This window comes from Micromys minutus, assembly GCF_963924665.1.
Source record: "Micromys minutus genome assembly, chromosome: 6".
NCBI classification, from domain to species: Eukaryota; Metazoa; Chordata; class Mammalia; order Rodentia; family Muridae; genus Micromys; species Micromys minutus.
The window spans coordinates 46074206-46098532 of NC_137975.1; the positions used below are offsets into that span (position 1 = coordinate 46074206).

At 36.0% G+C, this 24327-nt stretch overlaps 1 protein-coding gene and 1 pseudogene across 2 annotated transcripts in view; one reads left to right on the forward strand and one right to left on the reverse strand.

The window, feature by feature from the left end:
- Window positions 1–24327, reverse strand: part of MALRD1 (MAM and LDL receptor class A domain containing 1) — a gene marked incomplete at both ends in the record, with an annotated part of 691362 nt that overhangs the window by 75176 nt on the left and 591859 nt on the right. The window lies entirely within an intron of this gene.
- LOC308421507 (small ribosomal subunit protein uS11-like) lies at window positions 663–1117 on the forward strand (annotated as a pseudogene). The gene has a single exon. The product of its transcript is annotated as a small ribosomal subunit protein uS11-like (transcript).

The window sequence follows — 24327 nt, forward strand, 5'->3', positions numbered from 1 at the left end:
AGATGCTGAGAAAGCATTTGATAAAATTCAACACTCTTTCATGTTAAAAGTCTTGGAAAGAACAGGAATCCAAGGCCCATACCTAAACATAATAAAAGCAATATACAGCAAACCAATAGCCGATATCAAACTTAACGGTGAGAAACTTGATGCAATCCCACTAAAATCAGGGACTAAAAAAGGCTGCCCACTCTCCCCCTACCTATTCAACATAGTACTGGAAGCAATTAGACAGCAAAAGGAACTCAAAGGGATACAAATTGGAAAGGAAGAAGTAAAAACATTACTGTTTGCTGATGACATGATAGTGTATGTAAGTGACCCCAAAAATTCTAACTGAGACAGCTGATAAACAAGTTCAGCAAAGTGGCTAGATGTAAAATTAACTCAAACAAATCAGTAGCCTTCCTCTACTCAAAGGACAAACATGTGGCGAAAAAAATTAGGAGAAAGATACTCTTCACAATAGGCACAAACAATATGAAATACCTTGGTGTGACTCTAATTAAGCAATTGAAGGACCTATATGACAATAAATTCAAATCTCTAAAAAAGGAAATCGAGCAAGATCTCAGAAAATGGAAATATCTCCCATGCTCATTGATTGAAAGGATCAACATTGTAAAAATGGCCATCTTGGAGTCTGGAGATGATGTTCAGAAATGGCACCTCGCAAAGGGAAGGAAAAGAAGGAGGAACAGGTCATCAGCTTTGGATCTCAGGTGGCTGAGGAGAGAATGTATTTGGTGTCTGCCACATTTTGCATCATTCAATGATACCTTTGTCCATGTTACTGATCTTTCTGGCAAGGAAACTATCTGCAGGATGACTGGTGGAATGAAGGTAAAGTCTGACAGAGATGAGTCTTCTCCGTATGCAGCCATGTTGGCTGCCCAGGATGTGGCCCAGAGGTGCAAGGAGCTGGGCATCACTGCCCTGCATATGAAACTCCGGGCTACAGGAGGAAACAGGACTAAGACCCCTGGACCTGGAGCCCATCTCAGCCCTCACAGCTCTTGCTTGCTCTGGGATGAAGATTGGGCAGATTAAGGATGTCACCCCTATCCCCTCTGACAGCACTCGAAGGAAGGGTGGTCGTCGTGGTTGCCATCTGTGAACAGGACTTCTCAATTTATTTTCTGTTAATAAATTGCTTTATGTAGGCAAAAATGGCCATCTTATCAAAAGCAATCTACATATTCAATGCAATCCCCATCAAAATTCTCACCCAATTCTTCATAGAGTTGGAAAGAGCAATGTGCAATTTCATTTGGAATAACAAAAGACCTAGAATAGCAAAATCCATTTTCAACAACAAGAAAACATCTGTGGGAATCACTATCCCTGACCTCAAACTATATTACAAGGCAACTGTGCTAAAAACTGCATGGTACTGGTACATAAATAGGCATATGGATCAATGGAATAGAATAGAAGATCCAGAAATGAGACGTCACATATATGGTCACTTGATTTTTGACAAAGGAGCTGTAAACATTCAATGGAAAAAGGACAGCCTTTTCAACAAATGATGTTGGTCCAACTGGCACTCAACATGCAGAAGAATGAAAATCTACCCTTTCTTATCCCCTTGTACAAAGCTCAAGTGCAAGTGGATCAAAGATCTCCACATTAAACCTGGCATACTCAAAGTATTAGAAGAGAAAGTAGGGATAACCTTAGAACACATAGGCACAGGAGAAAATTTCCTGAACAGGACACTAGTGGCTCCTGCTCTAAGGTCAAATATGGACAAATGGGACTTAATGAGATTGCAAAGTTTCTGTAAGGCTAAGGACACAGCCAAGCAAACAAAATGGCATCCAACAGATTGGGAAAAGATCTTTACCAACCCCACATCTGATAGAGGCCTAATATCCAAGGGATACAAAGAACTCAAGAAGTTAGACACCAGAGAATCAAACAACCCTATTAAAAATGGGGAACAGAGCTAAACAAAAAGTTCTCATTTGAGGAATATCGAATGGCTGAGAAGCATCTAAGGAAGTGCTCGACATCATTATCCAACAGGGAAATTCAAATCAAAACAACCCTGTGATTCTACCTCACACCAGATAGAATGGCTAAGATTAAAATTCAGATGACAGTAGACACTTGCAAAGATGTAGAGAAAGAGGAACACTTCTCCACTGTTGGTGGGGTTGTAAACTGGTACAGCCACTCTGGTAATCAGTCTGGCGATTTCTCAGAATATTGGACATAGTAGTACCTGAAGACCCATTTATTCCACTTCTGGGCATATACCCCAGAGAAGCTCCATCATACAACAAAGACACATGCACCACAATGTTCATAGCAGTCCTATTTATAATATCCATCAACTAGAGACTGAGTATTCAAAAGCATGATCCTGTGGGCTATCATATATCCAATTCGTAAGAAGCACCTTCCACAGTGCACAGTGAGTTTTAAAAATAAGATTTCTTTGATGTTTCTCTATACTTCCTCCAGAATAAACTGCTCATGTTGATATGAGCTAGCGGCCAGGGGCTGGATTCTGAAGGCTTTGGCGTCTCTCTTCCATTGTGCTCTCATAGGTGGTACATAGTTAGCACCAGGCTACTTACAATTTAACAAATCCATTTATGTGCATTTGTTTCCTCTTTGGAATAGGGTATGGAAAGAAAAAAATAGTAGATAGGCCTTCTTTCTCTACCTAAGTGGAACACACTAGCCATGTGCTTTATCTGGTGGGGTGTCATATTATAACACTCTTCCAGAAACAGTCTTAAGTGTGAACTAGGGGGAAGTGATGCCTCATGGCCAACTCCAGTGACTATTTTGGTTTTTTCATTAGTTGTCAGGTGGTGGGCAGTATTGCCATAATATTAGCTCTGTGTCAAGAGGTAAATACACCTGACAGCATGCCTCTCTGTCGATTCTGTGCCATGGATTTGGCCCTTATTCTTGGATTCCCCCGCTCCATAATCTTGTACTTCAGCCTTCTATGTTCTGTGCAAAGTTTTGTTTTAAAATGAATTCTTTGTCCCTGAACTACCAGAGAAACCTCCTTTGCCTGTAACTGAAAACACTGATCTCAGTAACTAGAAAGACCTATTCTCTGATCTCACATATTTTTCTAACAGTGCATTATGCATACATCTTATTATAATGTGACTCTGTCGCTCATCTGTCTCTCTGGCTGTATTAATCATCTCGAAGTCGTGATAATTGCTTTCTTTGTTTTTTTTTTCCTCCATCTATTAAACATTGTGGTAAAAATAGTACCCAGTAAGTGTTTGTTTATTCTGAATGAGGCAACTGTTTAAGAAGCAACTAAATTATTGCCTTTTTGAAGTAAACATTGTCTATATTATAGTTTTTCTTGCTAAAAATGATAGTCCTTGAAGCCACTGATTTAAATTCTTTCTAAAGATGCACTTTTAAGTGGCCTCATAATCCTCCTGTCGTTCTCATGGAAACATTCCTGATGAAATAAATCATCCCACCATCTCCCAACATCTTCAGAATATCCTATGCCCAATCACAGTTCTCACGGATTACTAGAAAAGAGAACATGCTGATTTCCTACCCCTGATAGTGGATTAATAAGCCTATTGTAACTAAAACAGTTTTCGATTTCTTTAAACTTGTGACCATTTTTTATAAAAAATTTCAACAGAGAAAAATAAGTGAAATGATGTTATTTGATATGTTGTTGACTTAAACTATTTGAAGCAGGAATGGGATTTGTCCTTCAGTTCAGATAAAGGGTTTGAAAAATAATGACGTGTTTGGTCTCTGATGATCAAACACTGGCCTAGGCACCCATCCCTGTCCTACTACAGTCTCTGCCTATTTCAGTCACCACTCTCAGGACTGATTGTCTGACTTAACCAGTATCTACACAAGAGCAACTGGATCTGCACTATTAACACAATAAGAAGCAAAGGAGGCTGACTGTAGGCACCAAACTCTATTGAGAAATATGAAAGAATTGGTTGGAAATCTGGAATGTTAAAAAATATTAAAGAAAAACACAGAGAGAACTGAGGAGGAAATATATATTATTGGACTTAATTATTCATTGCCATATATTAAAGAATAAACACAATAATTGATACACTAAAAACTAATTAAGCTATAACAAAGTCCATTAATCCTTATCATATGGCTTAAAAGTTGCTTTCTACAAGTCAACGTTGGCAATGTTTTGTACTACCTATTTGATTGGTTAAGGAGATCAGTCACTTCTCACTACTTATTCTTTCCAATGATTATTGGTTCAGTCTGTTTCTGTTTGGGTGCTGTTACAACATTAGAAAAAAAGAGTAAATTTGAAATTCATATATTTTGGCACTGATTGAAAATTTAAGTTTTTTGTTTGTCCACATTTCAAGTGGTGTTGAATAGTAATTTAGTTTTGTTTTGTAACATGTTTAACACCGTGGCCATCAATTACATATTAGCTCTGTTATATCCATGCCTTCTTTTTTAGTTTATGAATTTGACAGAGGGTCTAAGTTGTTGGGATACCCTAGCACTCACACAGTAGCCTAGGTTGGCTTTGAACTTGATCCTCCTATTTCAGCTTCTTTAGTTACGGTTGCATGACCATGTCACTAGGTCTATATAACATGTTTAAGATTAACAGCACCATGTGGTATTATTTGTTAGTGAATCAAAACACCTTAAATATATAATTTTCAAAACTACTGTCCTTCTCATATGCTTTAATAGCACCCAAATGCTAACCAGATGGAAAAAAAAAACCACAGAGGACAGAACACTCAGGAAATACACCTTTTAAGGATTTTCCAGGGTATTAAGGTCTCTGATATGAACACACTGACAGCGTGGTGGATTTGCCTTTATGAATCTTGAACTTGAGTGATTCATGGTGCTGACTTTGCTTGAGATAAATTTCTTCACCTTCCTCATCTGCACACATTGGCTATATAAGGCATCTCAGTATTCAAAAAAGTTGTTTTAAGAATTAATGCATACAATGCACAGAAATACATGGTACCTATATTACTAAAATTGAATTTACCATTAAATAATACAAGTGTATTTTATGGAATCAGAAGTGTCTACTCTTTAAAAGGAAGAACAAAAATGTGTTTTATGTTCTATATATAAAGAATTCTTGTCACTCTTAATGTAGTATCAACGATAAGTGATTATTCTAAATGGAGAGCTTGCAGCTGAAGAAGAATGGTCCATTTGGTTCATCATATAGCTTAAACTGTGAAGCGCCACTCCCATATCCTGGGAATACATAGCATTATATTCTTTGCTCCAGGTTTAGAGAAAAACTATTGTCTTAGTTTTCTTTCTATTGCTGTGGTCAAAGAAAATGACTAAAAGCAACTTGGGGAAGAAAGAGCTAATTTATTGTACAAGTTATAGTCCAAAGCAAGAACTTAAGTACAGACTAAGGAGGAATGCTGCATACTGCCTTGTTTCTTCTGACTTGCCCAGCTTTCTTTCTTACATATTCCAGTACCAGCTGTATAGGAATAGTATTTGCCACAGAGGATTGGAGCATTTCATGCCAATCACTAATCAAGAAAAATGGCTCATGGGTTTGCCTCTAGGCTAATACAATTAGGACATCTCAAATGATGTTCCTTTCTCATATGACTTCAGCTTGTGTCAAGTTGGCAAAAACCTAACTAATAGAGCTCTATTGGCTACTCTGACTAGGGTCTGAATAAGGCCCTAGAAACCTAGACTTATTATTTAGTACATATTCCAAATCTTGTTCTGTGGTGTTTAGGTGTCATTATGACATACTGTTTATACAAACATTGAGTAAATATTATTGGAGGTGGTGTTCATATAATATCTGCATTTATTAATTTTTGGTCTAGTTATTCAATGAGTTTACTGGTATTACATTTTTCTCATGATTGCCAGTTTATCTGTACGGAACAACTTATTTTTAAAATATTTTACATGTATGTGTATGCACACAAATGAATACATATGGGCTGGGTAGTGATCTCAGATCAGGTCAAAGGATAACTTACAGGAGTCGTTCTTTCCTTCCATTGGAACTCGGGCTTGGTGACAATCACTCCTATCCACTTAGTCAACTCATCAACCCTGCTTCACAACTTTTGAAACTCTTTTGTAATTGGTGAAATACTTACGTACAACTCCTTGTGTCCAAATTGTCTCTTTTGTCTTTATAAATGCCACTTTAACTTTTAACACTAAAACAACTTTGTGTTTACTTTGTGTGATATCAATAGTGTCATACCCATTTTCTCATTCTTCACTTCTAGGTGTTTCCACTGCATAAAATTCTTCCCTTCTGGCATCAAGTTTACAATCCCAGAAGCTCCAGCTGCTTTAGTTGTCACTATTTTTCCCTTAGGTTTTTCAAAGAGGGTGATTTCCATCCAAAACCATGTGGAATTTTTTATCCATCTCTCTTCTCATCTTCATTCTCTTTTCTGTCAATTATATCTCACTTCCAATACCTCCATAGTCTCCATGTCTCTGTTAATATTCTGAATGACGTTTTAAAAGACCAGGCTTTTGCTTAATTCTTCTAACTCATTTCTAACCGGTGCATTGAACTATTTGCTAAATGCAACAGAGAGATATCTTCTTTATATCAATCTAATTTTTCTTGACTTTGGCTCATCTTTCTCTGCATCTCTGCAAGTTTATTTACTTGGTCCTGAAAATTCTGTGCTATTATGCATGAGCAATTTTCCACGGGAGGATGTAGATTATTTCTTCTGTCTGTCAGTTCAATATCTGCTCCCTTATTTTGAAATCTATGAAGGTCTAGTTTGAATCTTTGTAGGGAATTTGTCTATAAGATAGAACAGCATTTCTCCATGATCTTCTGACTTATCCATATTCTGTTTCTGATCATCTGTCTCTAGCAAGAATTGTCAGGGTGTAGTTTTTGGTTTTCTTGGGATTATCTAGTATAGCACTATTCTGAGGTATAGTATTTTACCCTAAAGTTAGATATTATCTTACATTTGAAATTATATATTTAATGTATATTTCCAGGTGCATTCCTTTGGAACTAAAAAGAAATATATACTTTCTCAAAATTAATTAGTTAATTATGAGATTGCATCTCACTCTGTAGCACAGGCTGACCTAGTACTTGTAGTCAGTCATCTTCCTAATCCAGACTTCTGGGCGTTGAAATTACAAACACAAGCCACTATGTCCAGCTAAGAGATGTCTCCAGTGTTTATGGTAGACTTCCAATATCCTCAGTAAAGCTTGGTCTTCGTGATTTTTTGTTTTTTTTTTTTTGGTCTCATAACAATAGCTACTTGGTAATATTTGAGTAGCTTTGCACTGTCTGTAGAGACTTACAAACTTCTAGATTTTTCTCTGAAGGTTCTTTCTATCTGTTGAACTTTGCAAATTCCAGAAGTTTCTCTGGCTCTCCATTACTCTCTGCATAAACAAGTACTTCCTATGTCACAGTTGGGAAATCATCGCTCTATGAGAAACAGAGGTGGCAGTTCCCTCTTCCTTATACCGCACTGTGTTGTGCTGCACAGCATCTAATGTCAAGAAATGATTGACCATGCATCATGCTAGATCTTACGGCTGTTTCCACTGAGACAGGAAGTGTTGATGGCTTTGTTATAAAACATTACTCTTCCACTAGCTGCAGTTCTGCTTCCAAAGTTTCATTTCCACATTGTCAACCATGGTTAAAAAAATGGAAAACTACTGAGAAAAATCTTTCACCAATTATAAATCTTAGTTCAGTCTCAGAAGCATGATGGATTTTCAGGCTATGTCCCTACTCCAATGTGATCCAAATGTTGTTCACTGAATTCATAGTGCATATGTAGCCTACCTGTTAGGGTAAAGGTTGGCATCTTAATTTTAGGTCAGCTGTCTGACCTAATAATACTTTGTGTAATACTTTGTGAACTCAAGTCCTAGTAGCAATCTAACACTGTTCCACAAAGGCCCTTGTCATTCAGGTCATTTTGTTTCCTAACAGAAACATTGGGTTGTCTCACATCAGCAGCAGATGGGTGACTATTTTACTGCAATATAAGAGACCAAACCTGTTTCTTAAAGCATATTTTTATAGCTGTTGTACTTCATTAGTAATTATTAATTACTATAGCACCTTATTTATAAATCAACATCCTACACAGGTACCTGCATATAATAAATCATAGTTTGCATTATTTTTAGAGTCATAGATTCATTCACTGAGTTTTTGGAATGAATAACCTACAAATAATGAGAGACTATTGTAGTTGGTACCAAAAGTTCTCGCTCTATAAATGTAGATACATGGTGACAATTGGTGAGGAAATAGACCATGAATTTGAAAAAAAAATAAAGAGAAGTATATGGAAGGGTTTAAAGGAGGAAATGGATGGGAGAAATATAAGTATATTATAATCTCAAAATTAAATTAAAATTAAGAAAAACCATTTTAATGCTTTCTACTCTTCATTAAAACGACAGTCACCCTTTCTGTTACTGGTCTTCTTTATTGCACAGGATATTTATATCTTCTGCTAAATCCTGCCTGCTCCAAGAGTTGCATGATTCACTAATTTACATATGTAAATTAGATGACCATATGTTCTAGTTTCTTTGGGCAGCATGACTGAGCTTCTCCTGTCTTAATGCAAACAACATGCAAGGTAAGAAAATAAATCACCATTGGCTTCACTTGCCCACCTTTTCTCACTGAGGTATACACAATCCACATTAATCATGCCCCTGAGGAATGCTTTATTGCCCTGAACTCCCAAAGAGACTGGACATCTGAGACACTTCTAGGCTGGTTTTACTCTAATAGCTTGGTAGAAATGTGATTAAGGTTCAAGGAGCACTTAAAACACAGTAGAGATGGCATATTTTAAGGTATAAATATTAGGTCAATATCTCTTGTACCAAGAAAGATTTGGAAAGCTTTGTAATATAAGAAGAAATGCAGATATGAGACGATGGACACTGAAGATGTTGCTATGTTCTCTCAGACAAAACAAGAGATAATTAAGAAGTTATAGAAATTAAAATAAATGTTAAACATGGAGAGTGTGACTTCAGACCCTACCCCTAAGTTCTCTAGTGATATGAATTTATTTCTTACTTCTTCCTTTTTCTTTTTGGCTGACACTCATACCACAAAAGTCTAACATGTACTCTTACAACACCCAGTGATCTCATCCACTTTCTGAAATTGACCTGTGAGGATTTCTTTGCCTGACTATCTCTCATAGGTCACTTAGTGTGCAGTAGATAACTCTGGTATACAGTACATGCCTAGCATATTTTATGCCTAGAAAAGAACAAAATGCAATTTTTCTGCCCCTTTAGTTTCCCATTCCGTTAGGGAAAGTATACAGATGTGATTCCATTCAACACACAGATACATTTTATGAAAATAATTCTTAAATTTTCAGTATAATTTGTTGAAAGCATTCCCAAGCTTATCATTGTTCTGAAAGTTAGGGACAGATGAGTCAACAGCATTTAGTCACTGTCATTGAGAAACAAAGAGGCTAACAGAAAAGCTACTTTAAACTTAAAATATTTCATTTTCTACAAATATGCTGGGCGGTTGGTTAGCCAAAAATTGCAAGTAAATGTAGACTGGACAATGGAATCAGTTTTCCTATTAATCTTGTCCAGCAGCTACATGCCAGCACTTTCCCTAAGGAGCTGCTGAAAATCGAAATGGAAAGCTTTGGATAGTATTGGGCACAGTAAGCAAAGGAGGAAATAGTATCATACTTTTAAAAGTGAAGAAAGCCTAGACGAAGTTAGGGCCATATTTAAGATTTCAGAGCCTCCTTTCTTCATTTACAAGAACAACAAAGCTTGTAAGTCATCAACAAGAAGAAGAAAATGAGGGGTTATCAGAATAGGTTTGTGCTATCAAAAAGACACATAGTTTATTGTATTATTTAAGAGTCATGGAAATAACATTAATAAGATTCATGTCCTGTAAACTGAACTTATATGGTTTAAGATGTTATAACACAGAATAATGTCACTAACATGAGAAAATACTGAAAGCCACTGAGTTTCTTACTTAGGCTTAGCACATGACTCGTGTTGGTTGTGGTGACCATGACTACAAACAGATCACTCAGAAAGATTATGCAGAATAACTGCAAGATATAGACTAGCCTTAACTAGAGAGTGATACTAACACAAGCAATCCCCCAAAGAAACACGGCTTTCTCGAAGCTCTAAATGCTTATAGGTAACATCAAAACAATTATTTTAAAGGCTCTGTAATATTACTCATCACACATGGATTATAAACACTTGTAAGAATTCTTGTTTTTTAAATCAACCTGGAGACTAATGATGATGGTTAATAATTAAAAGAATATTATTTATGATTTGTTAGACCGTATCTGCCTTCTTACACCTTTTGAGAAGTATGATTTTATTGAAGGTTACAAGTACCCAATGTGATGGAAAAATAGTATTTCTAGTAATCCTTTCATTGAAGAGTAAATTAAAAACACCCGATATTTAATCTGACTATTCACCATAGTGATCAATTATATTATTAGATGCCATGCTTCATTAAGTCAATTATTATGCTCTTACTATGGGATCTTATGAGTTCAGCTTCCCTAGAGCATGCCCATCATTAGATGATCTTCCCTTCCATAGCTTACACTCAGAACTGAAAAGTGTTCCCTTCGATTGCCCTTTCACGTGCCCTCCTTTCTTTGCCTTGGCATAGAATCCCAGTCTTTGTACCATCACCTCAACTTCACCAAAAGAGTGTACAAGTTTGTTCTTGTAAATGTATACTTTTCTCATGGTCTCTTTAAATAAACTGACCGTTGGTTAATTTCTGATGGTGATGAACAAAGCATCTGTAGATATACATTGTGTTGATAGAGCAGAGGAATATGGCACTCAGGTTAGGATCTCTAGACACTTAACATAAGCTCCCCGTGTCTTTCCAGTGAATGATCATCAATTCCAATGTGTTCATGAAAATAGTGTCCTGCTGGATTCCTAGTCCTATAACTCATGAATTACATTCCATTGCTGTTGTCTCTTTTCTCCCTTGATAGTCAAGAGCTTGGAGAGGAATGATCCTGGAAGGATGTAGACAGCACAGCCAACAATCAGGAACAGGTATTAAGGACATGTGGCAAAAGTGAAGAAGTTGAGGTAATGGGTCAGAGACTGGAATTCTATGCCAAGACAAATGACAGAGGGCATGATGAAGCAGCAGAATGAGACCCTTCCCAGAGACACAGAAGATGCATCCCAGAATCTAGTGCCTAAGTTGGAAATTCACTTTCAGAAGCTTAGGGGGCAGCCAGTGGGAAGGAAGCTTATCCTCTGTTGACCTTTGACCTTTATCAGTGTGCCCCACATACAGAATCCCACTAAAAGTCAAAGGGCAAGGGGCCTGACAATATAGGTCGGAAAAATCAGCAGCCTAGCTACAGACTATGGGAATACATAGCTGGAGAAATAGGCATCAAGGAGAAAGGGATTGTATGTTTTTGGAAAAGAATAGAACATGTGGCAATTCTGTACTTCCATAAATAAACTTTTATTTTAAAGAGTCTAGTCTATCATTTAATTTAATCTATTATGTGTATAGTGGGAGGAAAAGTTAGAAGTACAAATGATACTGAATTTTTCCTAGTTATGTTAGAATTAATAACTTCTCATTATAATCTATGGAACATATTAGATTGGTTAGCCAAATAATTAACTCTCAGTAATTATATGTATAATATCCACAGTCTTATTTATGTATGCTTAAATAATTTTTATGTTTTTTCAAATTACTAGTAATTATATTATTAGTTGATAGGCAATTCGTTTCTTGCATCAAGGAGAATACCAAGGACCTCTAAAAGCAAAGTAAATATTTTTCTGCCTATGAGGGGTGATAAGAAAGCAACATTCAAAAAGGTACACATTTACTACTATAATTCAGTTTAACAAGGATGTGAAGATGGGAAGTTATCTATAGTTCTGGGAAAAGTTGTATACATGCAAGACTGTGTGAACTGACCCTGACAATAATCCTCATTTTGCTCACATTCTCTTTCTAATCTAGTGGTTCTAAACCTATGAGATACTACTCCCTTGGTGTTTCAGATATTCTGCATATCATATATTTATATTATGATTTGTAACAGTAGCAGAAATTACAGTTATAAAATGGCAGTGTGGTAATTTTGTGGTTGGGGTTCACAACAACATGAGGAAGTGTATTAAAGTATTGCAAAATTAGGAAGGCTGAGAAACAGTGCATTAAGCTATCACCTCTCCTAGCAATGTATCAAGGACAGAAATCTTGAGCACTTCCATATGGGGCTTGAAAAGTGAAGGAAGTAACCCAAAGCTTCAATTTTCCCTAGCATCAGCATTTCTAGAATTGTTACTAAATTGAACGTAATAATTTGTATAATTTGTGTGCATGTGTATATACTTAGAGTTTATAATTTCTTTCGAGTGTTTATCTTCCCTTAAAAATAGTGTTGTCTAGATGGAGAATACACACACACACACACACACACACACACACACACACACACAAACACACACACACAGAGATATAAATATATGTGTGTCTACATGTCTGACATTCTGCGTGTCAAATTGACAGTCTGTCAAAATGACAGTTAATACCTTATCATATTTTTCATGTTTAATTTTTTCTTGTCAGCCTAATGAATGAATTTCTGGGTTGCTTCTCTTATAGTTTAGTCTTATCCCTTATGCTTTACTCACATTGAGGAGTAGTGTAGATTAGTGAATTATTCAGGTAGACAAACAAAAACATTGTATTCTTTTATGGTTAGGTTCGCTCTTTGTTTAGTTTTCTTCCTGGTGCTGAAATAAAAATAATTTGTTAAAATTGTCATGGTTAAGAAAAGATTTGTGTGGCTTTACTTCTGGGTTATAGTTCGTTATTTGGAAAGTGAGGACAAGAGCTCATGCCAGGAACTAGAAAGGAAAACACCAAGGAATACTGTCTCTGTCCTTACCCAGAAATGGTGCTGTCTTCAATAGGCTGGACCATTTGCATCAATTAATACTTAACAAATTTCTTCACTGATACCACAGGCTACTCTGATAAAGGCTATTGCTCAATTAAAACTCTATTTTTAAAGGTTATTCCAGTCTGTGCCAGGTTGACAGATAATGGTATGTAGGGTAAATTTCATAACTATACTCTTGATGATCTATTTAATGGCAAAATAAAAAATACAAAGTCTTGGTCAAATAGATACATATTTTTTGGTAGCTCTGGGTATTAGGGTGTTCAAGTGTACTCACAGATGTGTAGTGACAGTAATTATCAGATAGGTAGATGTATTTTCTGAAATATCTAGACATCTCATTCCTATAGTGATTAAAGCCAATATAAGGAAATACATTGAAAATATTATTGCTGATATAATTCTGAAAAACAATGCATATTGTGACATTTTAATAAATTCACTTTAGGACTAAGTTTGAAGAAGCTCTTGAAAACTATCTTTTGGAAACAGTCCCCAAACAGCCATTTTCATTTTGAGGGAAAATTTTATAAATAATTTGCAATTCCTGCATTGTAAGTTATTTTTACCAGCAATAAAAGAACAAGATTTTAGTCTGTGGGTCTTAATAGAACATGGTCCTTTAGAATAGCTAAGTGTGGAATTTATAATTTAACAAGGAAAGTCATGTCTAATGAGTAGAAAATACTTTGTTAAATAACTCAAAATTAAATTAGGCTGCTTGTCCCAGTCATTAAAATGCAGATAACGAGCTTGGGCAAGAAGGAAGCCAAATCCTATCTGACAGCAAATTGAGAAACTTAGCTATAATGCTAATTCTCAGCTAATAAGTACTTTAAACCCAAGAATACATATAGCAAATGTACTGGGTAAAAGAATATCATAAATAGTTTCTGATACTCATTAAAACTCTTCCTTTTCCTGTTTTATATGTAGATACTATGTTTATATGTTAGATGCATGGAAAAACAAGACAGCTTTGTCAAAAAATTATCAGACTGTATAAAGAGAAAATACTTAATAAATAAAAATTTAAATGTCTCAGAATAAATTATTTGCTTAAAAGAACCACATTCTTATGTAATATGGCGAACTACATTTTTTAAATTTTACTTCAGGACTCTGCCTGTTTTGCTTTTGCAGGAAAAGCATTGGTGTGACATGCCAAGGACAATGACTGTACATTCAATTACTTTGTTGCACTGATTGTGTGTTTATAGTAGATTTAGTGTTATTGACTCAACCATTTGATCTGAGATGAGATTTTTGTAAATGGTACAAAGTGTGATGAGGTTATTTACTTTCAACTCCAGAATATGACTATGTATTGCTATTTATCATATTATTCATTAAACTGAATATGCTAACATGTCCTCTTAGCACAGAGACTGCAAATTATGTAATAAAATTTAAGATGTTTAAAGCTGATAAAAGTATTCAATAACCACTTATGTTTTATGAAATTTATTACTTTCTTCTATGACATCAATGATAAAACTTAGCTACTAAGATTAAATGAGTACAGATGAAATTAGGTTGTTAATAGTATGGGTAGAGAGCTATTACCAGATGATTTGATACTGGATGTGTAAGCAAAATGAATTAATTTTCTTTAAATGAAAACGTCTGCATTTTATTATTTTAAAAAATTCCTTTGTCTTTAATTTTCATGTAAAAATCAAAATATGTAATTTTCACATTTTGGTTTTTTTTTGTTTTTTTATAATATCACAGAAGCAGCTATTTGTAGAAAAAGGAGCTCAGTGAAACTAACATTTTACATATAGTGTAACAAGGACCCAAAGATACACCAAGTAGAATTACATGTTGCTGACCTCACATTTTTTAGTATAGTGCAGTATTTGGACATTCAATCAAAAATCCAATTCAGAATGTGGCCAGGATGAAAGTTATGCTTCCAACAGTCAGGATGTTTAAGTGGGATCCTGTTGATGCTTACAGATTCTTTATTTGTTTTTTTTTTTTTTAACTCAAACGTTCCTTGACTTCTTTTTCTTACTTTAGGAGAAGTGTAAGGAGGATGGGCTATGGTACCTACTAAGAGTTTCCTATGTAGTAAATACTGGGAACAGGATCCAATTGAGAATCCCACAGGAGAGCTTCCTAAACATGGAGAATAACTGAGCCACTGAAAGGAAAACACATGAAAGTTAATTATCTCATCTTAATGTACACATCTCTGATATGGACATAATCTCTGCCAATACTATCAGTGCTATCAGTATTCTTCATATGTTTAGATATATATCATATACACATGCATATATACCTACCTATACCTGTACCCACACCTATACATATATGTTTATCTCACACACTTCGGGGACAAACGCAATTGCCAGTTTCTATTATTGTACATATTGTTTTGTCTTCCTCGATGTTGTGACAGCCATCACTGGTAAACAAAAGTCACAGTATCAAGGCTGATTTTTCTTCACAGTGTAATTTTTAATGAAGAAATATACTGCTTATTCCTTACTTTGTTAAGTGCTTGCACATATGAACTTATGAAACTCATATTTCTGTGTTTTTCTAGCCTCACTCCTCCCAAATGAAGCAGTTTGCAAGCTGAACATTCACGGGGCTTCAAATTAAAAGAATAAAACAAAAAGAAAGTATAGAAAACAATAACAGATGAGTTTTGCCTTTGCTCTGGTCGCCCACTTGGCAAAAAGGAAGCAGCCGGGCTGTTTGCTGACATGCCTCTAATAGTTGGAGTCTGGGCTTTCTCCACCAAGACGCCTGCCAGATAGCTTCCCCCAGACAATCTGTGGGTGGTGGCCTCATGGGAATCTGAGAGCAAAGGCTAAAAAATACACAACAATCATGGTGAGCAAAACCTTGCTTTGGAGAACAACTGTTTGGTAGAATCCCAGAAGTGGCTGGAAACATACTCGCTGGAGAGTTTAATAGAACAGTAGGTCTCTCTAAAAATCGACACTGTCCACACATTCAAGCTCCTGCCTTCACTACAAGCTTTTTTCCTGTAGTAAAAAGACTCATGCTACTTTGACCTTTAATTCTTGACTACCAACTCTAGGAACTAATTATTAATATCTAAAAATTTCAAAATCAATCTTCAACTACTCTCTTAAACAACGTATCTTTGGCACTGTTCTAACCATTTGCCTAAAATGTTCCTTATCATTTCCTGCTCCTAAACATTTTACCTTAACTCTCACCCCCAATTATCCTCTCCTGTTTCTTTAACTGACAACTTAATTTCATAACCAGTGTACAGAAACCAAAAAAAAAAAAAAAAGTCAGTCTTTAACATGTGACTCTACAGCTTCTGTTTAAACTTGTACCTTATTAAACGTTGGCATTCCCTTTGTAGACTAATTAAGACCCAAGCTTTGGCCTCTCTCCTGAATTTGTGTGTCAGTCATGGGATTCCTTTACTTCTCCAGAAAGTGACTTCAAACTTGTTTGGGGCATTGCAGCTCCTCCCAGAACTGCATGCCAGCTCTGAGTCAGTCACAGTTGGCTATGCTCACATTTTTCCTTATCTTAGATAGGGACAGAGCTTTAGCCAGTCTAACTTAGAAGTTTGGTAAGGTGATTGAGATGGTAACAAGCCATTAAGACCCCCAGGTTGACTGTGATTCTGAATGAGGTAGGAATGTATCTAGGAATGTTATTAACACAGAAAAACCTTTATTCGATCCGTCAATTCTACCTGGTAACAGGTGACATCTATGTTCAGTAATGCTTCTGGTGACTTGTGTTCTTAGGTTCATTAGGAAGCCCTGAGATAGACTGCTTTTGTTCCTTATCCATAGTAGATATAAAGTCTAGGCTGCCTCCCAACAATGTATAGGTTTGTCTATTTCCTTTTCTGATTGTGAAATGCTTGATAAAACAGAAGACTCAATTTATAAAAAAGTAGGCAAAACATGTTTAAACACCATCAATATGAGACTTTGTTTCACAATTTTGTGGGATAAATCTATGCTTTCCTCAAGTGTATAAATATAAACTTCACATTAAATGATAAAAGTGTCCAAGTTTTGATCATCCTTTGATAGAACATGTGGTTAGCAATTTAATCCATTCAAGGAAAAGTGCTTTCTTTTTATTATATCTCCATTGTGTATACACACATGCACATACACATGCACATGAACATGCTTGCATGTGTGTAACAATATTAATTAAAGGAATATAATTAATAAATTTGAGAGTATGGGGTAAAAAGTTTGGAGGGAGGGAGCCTGGAAGGTACTAATAGAAAAAAGGGAAGGAAAAAGGTATTGTAATTCAGTTTTATTTAAACATGTTTGTAAAATATTCTATATAGTCATTAATTTTATTCTTTTATTTTTTAGCATATATTTGAGATGGTGTATCATGTAGCCCAGGGTAATCTCAAACTTCCAATCCTGTTGCAGCTCCATCTACCTGCTAGATTCTAGACAAGTATTACCACATTAGAAAATATTTTAACTTACTGACAAAGTCATATAATACTATCTGATATTTTAAAAATATATATGATATAACCTAAGTTAGATCCTCTTATTTAAATCTTGAAAATTTATATTCCTTGTGACTTGATCAATTTTTATATACATTTATTTGGGGGTGTATGTCTATAATGAGTTCAGGAGAATGTGTTGTAGAAACTATTTGAATATCTACACTGTCATTTTATAGTCCAGCCCTGTCTAAAGGGATATTTACTTATGTTCTATTGGTTAATACTCTATCAACCTTGTTTTGACTAGTTTTGTTGTTACCATTTTTCTTAAACTTTTCACAATTTTTAATGTATCCTTTTAAGAAGAACATAACTAAATTGCCTCAAACCAGTAATATAATTCATTCAATAAAAAGTGATAAAGGTGACTCAGTGGGTAAAGTTATTTGCTGTATAAGCATGAAAATCTAAGTTTCATCAACAGAAGCTAATTAATGGTGAGAGAGAGAAAAAAAAGAAAAACCTTCAGGAACTTGTTTGCTAATCTCCATATGTGCTTTGTGGTAAAAGTGCCCCTCACAACCTCCCTTTCTCTGTCTCTCTCTGTCTCTCTGATTTGCTGTTTTTGTCTCTGTCTTTCTCTGTCTCTATCTCTCTCTGTGTGTGCCTCTCTTTTTCTCTTCATCTGTGTATCTGTCTCTCTGTTTCCCTGCCCCCCCTCAGAAACAAACAACAACAAAAACCAAAAACAAAACAGAAAACTAAACAACACATACAGTGTATATGTAAGCATATGTGTTCATGTGTTTGTGAATATGTGCATGGGGCCCAGAGGGCCACACTGTATGTCTGCCTCTATCAGGTTCAACCCCAGGATCCACTTTTCCTGCTTCTTCCAGCATGTTCTCCTTGGCACTTGCTGATTTGAATCCCAGTCCCAGCTTCTAGAGGGCTGCTATGCCAAGCTCCCCTCTCTTCTATTTCATTTTCTAAGCTGTCAGTCTCTAGAAGCTTCAGTGTACCTTTTGCTCCTTGTTGCTTTGCCCGATTAACAAGTAGATTCCTGAAATTACTGTGATTGGAGGTATTTTATATGAATTCTCATTCTGCTCATCTCTGCCTGCCCTTGCTATGTGATTATCAAATGCTGCCTAAGCATGTTCCCACCCCAAGTGCCTTCTTCCTTCTATGTATGACACTGTGCTTCACACATAGGGAATCAGGGAAAGACTGCAGTCTGAGCTTCTGATGTTTTTCATGTAAAAGAAGCAGTGTCTGCATCTCTCACTCTGTGTTTTTGGTGTATATGTGCATGTATGTGTTTGTGTGTGTATTCGGATGATTTATTCAGGGGAACTATAAATGGCAAAACTAGTGTGTTACTCCCATTTTTCAATACATCCCTTTTTATATCTATAGCTTATAGTCCTTCAACACAGTGAAATATGTAAATAACACCAAAAGATCATTATTGCAAATTACATGCCTATGGGGAAAGTTACCCTAGAATCAAATCAAGCTGAACAAATCTTTATTCTGACACTAGAACAAGGAAAGTGTCTTACAATTTTCATCTACCAAATAAAGATGTACTTACAAGGAAGCTGTTGCTATTGTAAAGTTGGATTTCTACATGTCCAAGCAGAAATAATGTTATGCCAATTTGTGTTGACATCAAAACGAGAGCATTTTCTAGAAAGTGATCAACTGTGTGTTGTAACTTCGTGGTTCCAGGCGGTAAATTCAAGACATAGATTTTGGAACCTCATGCAAAGGTATGTGTTTATTTAAACATAGATTGAAGTTTAGACTACTAATTAGTCATTGTTTCACCCTAAGCTGTGGGATGTACACAGTCTCACTAGATTCTCCATTCTGCTTGTGAAAAGCAGAAATATAGATCTCTGTTTGAAGAATACACAGGGAACGTGCTCCATCATGGAGTTTGCAGACAGAAGATTACAAATTTAGTGCAATGGTAAACATACCAGTGCTTTCGGGCGCTAAGGAGATTCCCAGAGGAGTTTCAAAATTAAAATGCATTGAATTACTTAAATCTGTCACCATTTCATTGGTGAGAAGGTAAGTTCAAAACATTTTTCCTCATTTGCTAGGATTTTCTTCTGTATAGCTAAGTTCAGCCACCTAGCAACAGCACACACAAAGGACTCTACTGTGACATAGCTAAACTCATGCTGGCTGAGCAGGAAGAAAGGCTGTGTGTAAGATCAGGGGACAGCAGGATGGCTTGCCATCCAACAGCCTGCAGGGAGCCTGGTTTGGAAATTTGTGAAAATTCATAGACAATCAGCTGTCTTACTGTATTCATTGGGTTTTCTTTCCAATTCCATGTACTAGAGTACCTAGATACATACGTACATAAACACACACATACACACACTCACACTCTCACAGGCACATACACACAAATAGACACATATACACACACAGGCACACACACTCACATCACATCATTGAAAAAAAAGATGTCATTATCACTCAAGTGCAGCCATTAAAGCGTCTTTGTGCTCAGAAGACTGATAGGAACTGTGGATAAGAAATTAGGATGGAACCTTTTCTTCCCAGCTGTCTGCATGGATGAAGGAGCTGCACAAACTCTGTTTCTTGCGCTATGAACAGCTATCTCTTGTTCTGATGTTTAAAGCAAGCCATTTGGCAGTAGACACTGCCCCAGAAATAACCTACCTCTTTTCATCTCAGAAGACAGAAATATCTACTTAACAGTCAGATCATAGCAGAGACCTTGTAAAACAGCTAGACCACAAATCCCTGTCAGCCATAACCAATGAGTAGAATCTGGGCCATGTCTTTTCTCAGAGAATGTCTTCCCTGAAAGGTGAAGGGTCTTGCAGGAGAAACAGATACCCAATTACAAAAACAATCACTGAGCTAGCATAGAAAATCTGGATATAATTTAGGGACAGAGGCTACTACAAGTGAATAGTGAGGCTTGACAAGGGCACATAAAAAGAAAATAAGGTATTAATTGCACTCTTATGTTCATGATTACTGGTACATAGGATACAATCAGACCCAAGGTCTGGAGTGAGAGAAAGAGGAAGTATGGAGGGTTTGCTGAGAACAGACTTTTGCTTTAACATCAGCAGAAAAACTAAACATGTCTTGACTGACTGGTGAGGCCTCAGGTAGAAAGGATAAAATGCTCTCTGACAGCAGGGAGAAAACTGCAGGACAGGTCCATATGAGTGGACACATTAAAGCAGCCAGTTGATTCTGCTTCCACTCATGTGTGTGTGTGTGTGTGTGTGTGTGTGTGTGTGTGTGTGTGTGTGTGTGTGTGTGTGTTTGTGTCTGGGTTGTAACCAATTTTGAAAATCTGGCTTGAAAAGTCTCTTTTAAAATGACAAAACCAGAGCCTGTTGCAGAAATTAAAATGCAAAGTCTTTCTTTCTTACTAACTCAAGTCTCTTTGATGTCAGTAACTGTTCTTTTTAACTCATTGTGTGTCACAGCCCCATATACAGTTAGACACATTCTTCTACAAGAAATATGATCTCAATACTTTTCCTATTTTTCCTATTTCCTATTTGGAGTTTATATATTTGCTCTAATATTGAAAATTTTCTGTCAAGATTTGTATTTTCTATTTAAAATGTTACATAGTTTTTTATTCTACTACATTGAACACTTATATCTGTTTTCAATGGGCTCCTATGACTTAATAGGGACAGTACATAGGATGGTCTCTATTGAGATATACATAAACAGCATTTATATACATATCAAAGATATGTATGTTAGTTTTAATTTTAGTATTGCATTTGTTAGTATATACTTTACCTTAAACTTTCAAATTCGTGTTAGCACTTTGTCCTTCCAAAAATATGTTTCTCTTCCTAATGAGTATTCAATTTCTGAATGATATTTAAAAGTTGCATGCCCAGAAGCTGTATATTTAAAAGTTAATGTGGATAGATTCTGATTGATAGCTATCACTGTGTTTTGTGTGCATTATTTCAATAGCACATAAAACTAGCAATTCAGTAGTTTCCTTTTCTAACTTTTTAATACAGGTTGAACTGCTTTAAGATATATATTAGACATTTATATACTTTTTTCATTGTGAGTCTTTATTGTGTATGTATTGTAAATTTTGTTCTTTTGAGAAAGTAATATGTGGATTATAGCTTTGTTTCCCTCTGTATATTTTTGAAAAATTGAAAATTAATTCATATATATTATATCAGAAATATATATATTTAGATCTATATCTATCTATATCTATATCTAAATCTATATCTATATCGAGAGAGATTTAAAAAATAACTTATTATCAACTAAACATTTTTCCTAATACTAATGGGCCATTCAACTTTTTCATTCTCATTATCTTGGAATTTTACTTTTTCTGATAGTTTCATGTAATTTCTTGGATTATCTACAAGTAGATATTTTGTTTGCATAATTATTTATCTGTTCATTTTAATCTTCATAGTGTTTATTGCAAAGTTCTGACTTTATACATGGTTTTACTAATTATTAAGTTTTATGCTTAAGTTTCCAGGTGAGTATTTAACTCTTTTCTTGCTTTGTTTCATTTTAAGAAGCAAAGACAGACACAGAGTGCTAATTGGATTTAATCAGTTCGATGACCTGATTTTCTTTAACCCTCAGTTGTTAGAAACTGAATTCTGATAGTATTGGACAGTGATTTGCACAACTGTTTCCCATCTGTTTTTGAAGTTATCTTTGAAAATTCCTGTGTTTGCACTTTCAGCGTTGTTGGTTTGGTTAACTGTGCTTTTGTTTATCATCTTTGAATAGAGTATGTATTATGATATTGTTCCAGCTTCTGAACAGACTCTCCCACAGTTTTCTGGTTCAATTATTACTATTATTTTTGAAACTCTGTCCTACAGTGTGAAGTTTGAGTACTCAGCTTTATGCTTCCAGTGGGTAATGCTCCTCTAGATACCTGCCCAGCAGTTTCCTGGATACAGGAATGAAAGACACTCACACAATAGCTAATTTTTATATGCTACCTTACTCAATGGCTGAGCAGTTCTAATCCTGTGTCTCCTACCCCAGACCCAACAGAGGAAGCAGACAGTATCCATTACCCACATTTTACATGGCTGGTTGGCACTCTCTTGCAGCTCTAAATCTGATCCATCTTCCACTGCATCATAGTGATGTTCTGTCTTGCTTTTCCCAGTTCAGAGTCTGTGTGACTCTAAGGCTTCTGCTCCATCTTTCTTTGCCCAAATATTGGTAATTGGCATCTTTACTGATTGATCAAAAACCAACTGAGGACAAGGACCCTTAGCATTTGGACAAGCAGATTTTTGATTAAATCAAAGCATTAGAGCCAATCTCAAACACAGCCCAGTCTGATTTATTTATCTCGTGTCTAGCTACCATGCCACACTATTTTCTCACTCTAATTTGCATAGGCTATCAATATCTGCAAAATATTTGTGGCTTTTCTTTATGTTCAGCACCTGCATCTTTCTTGCTTACCACTTTGGGTAAAACTTTTTGAGTGAATAATAATCTAAATCCCTGGCAGATATTCATTTATTATAATTTTGCACAAAATATTTTCATTAAAAATATTAATCTTTAAGTTGAAAGTTAAGATGGTATGTACTTACTGTGTAGAACATGATATTTTTGTGTAGGTATACATTGTCAAGTGTAGAAATCCACCTATTTAATATGTACATTACCTAGCATGGATATCACACTTATCAAGATAACACTTTCATACGCTCTGTTAATCTTTCCAAGAATACAATATATTTTTAATGATAATCATTATTTTTTCCAGTATTTAAGATGAAAGTACAAAAAAATTGAAAGCTAAGGGCATCTTTGACTCCCACTTGGTTAACTTGGTAATCTTTATCTCTCTATGATGCTGTCTTCTCTATTCATTAGATTTGAAATAAAGTTCACCTACACTGCCCTGAAGCTTACTTCAAAATGTCTAAGTGTTTGCTTCTCCAAATTGACCTCTTAAGAGTCCAATTGTTTTCAAGTGCAACACTTTCCTGTAGCTATGGCTATATATTTAATCTTTAAGCACATGTACACTGAGTTTCAAAAAATAGCAACCCAGGCAATGGTCTTAGGTTTTGTTGACTGGTTTTGTATATCAACTTGTAAAGAAACATGCTGTGTTGCTATGGAGAAAATCAAGACAATAGTAGATAGACAATTAACATGCTGATTAGAGCTAGAACAAACTTCTGAATGTTCTTAACTAATAATGTCACATGCAAATCTACAGGAGTGGAAGTACTCTTTGGGCTCGAGGCCAGCATATAACTTAAAACAATGTATTTTAGCTCATTTTAGAAATTGGATAAAAATCTACACTCACAGAACCTTGCATTCTAGAATTAGAAACCGCAGACTAAACTTGGAAAGAGGAAAGGTACCATACAGTTAAAACCCTACAGTCATAGATTCTGCCTCAAAGACATAGGCTCGAATATGAACAATACTGACATTAATGTCAATAGTTGCTTGTTTGTGAGGACGCAGAGAGGAGGCTGGCCCATCTGCCACCCGGAACGGTGGCGCATAGAGGCTTAGCAACTGGTGGGTGGGAGACCTGGGCTGCAGGGGAGCAGAGAGATCTCTGTGGAGTGCACATGGAAAGTGCACACCATAACTTGCCCAGCCCTGCCTTGCCCAATCCTGCGATTGGGAACAGAAAATTAGAACTTCTGTTTCCACCCGGAGGCGATTTCAGGATGCAGAGCTGAGCCTGGCCCATCTGCCACCCGGAACGGCGACTCATAGAGGCTGAGCAACTGGTGAGTGGGAGACCAAGGGTGCAGGGGAGCAGAGAGATCTCTGCGAAGGGCACACGGAAAGTGCACACCCTAACTTGCCCAGCCCTGCCTTGAC